The 826-nt window shown below is 35.0% G+C and overlaps 1 protein-coding gene across 1 annotated transcript in view; it reads left to right on the top strand.

Annotated features, from left to right (window-relative positions):
- Positions 1-826, top strand: part of LOC101576585 (cysteine-rich secretory protein 3-like) — a 27,555-nt gene that overhangs the window by 3,578 nt on the left and 23,151 nt on the right. The gene's annotated exons all lie outside the window — the stretch shown is intronic.

Genomic DNA, 826 nt, shown 5'->3' with positions numbered 1-826 from the left:
GGAGGAGGAGGAGGAGGAGGAGGACAACAGAGAGACAGAGAGGCAGAGACAGAGACAAAGACAAAGAGACAGAGAGAGACAGAGAAACATATGTATGTGCACTGAATAGCTAGGTTAATGGCACTATTAATTTCTATTTGTTTATTAAAGGAAGCAGATAATGCTTAAAATTCTTATTTTGAACAGTTTTACATGTTTATGTCTTGTAATCTGGGGAACTACTTTGAAGACCACAATGTTCTACATAACAACCATTGTTGAATTCCTAACCTTGCTTCTCGAAATTCTGTATCATTTTTAATATTTTATCTATTACTTTATTTTCTTTAAAAGAAAAAAGAAAAAGAAAAACATAATGACGTATGTGCCAACAGGTTTGCTACTGCTGTTGTAGAGCGAAGCGACACAGTGCTATAGCGATATAAACAGTGATATATATCAACAAAACCTTTATATATATATCATCATACTATGCAGTTAAACTGGGGCAGAGAAACATGGCCTTGTAAATTTCCAAATAAATTATTTTCCTTATTTTTAATTTTAGTCCATATACATTTACCATTAAAGCAGTGCTTACAAGGACATGGGTTTTTTCTCCATATGGTGAGTCTGTTTTCCCAACACCATATGCTGGATACTCTGTTCTTCCTTCACTGGTTTTCAAACCTAACTTGTTCGGTTGATCATTTATATTTGCTAATCATTGCCACAACTCTTTTTATCTATTCATACAATAACATTAAGCTTCCTGATCAAAGCTTCAGTATCTGCCTTGGCACCTAAAGTGGAGATGCAGCAAACGCTCTGGAAAGCTTACTCAGCT

This window comes from Octodon degus, unplaced genomic scaffold (assembly GCF_000260255.1).
Source record: "Octodon degus isolate 3935 unplaced genomic scaffold, OctDeg1.0 scaffold00022, whole genome shotgun sequence".
Classification (NCBI taxonomy): domain Eukaryota; kingdom Metazoa; phylum Chordata; class Mammalia; order Rodentia; family Octodontidae; genus Octodon; species Octodon degus.
This window is presented reverse-complemented; position numbering and strand designations above follow the sequence as displayed.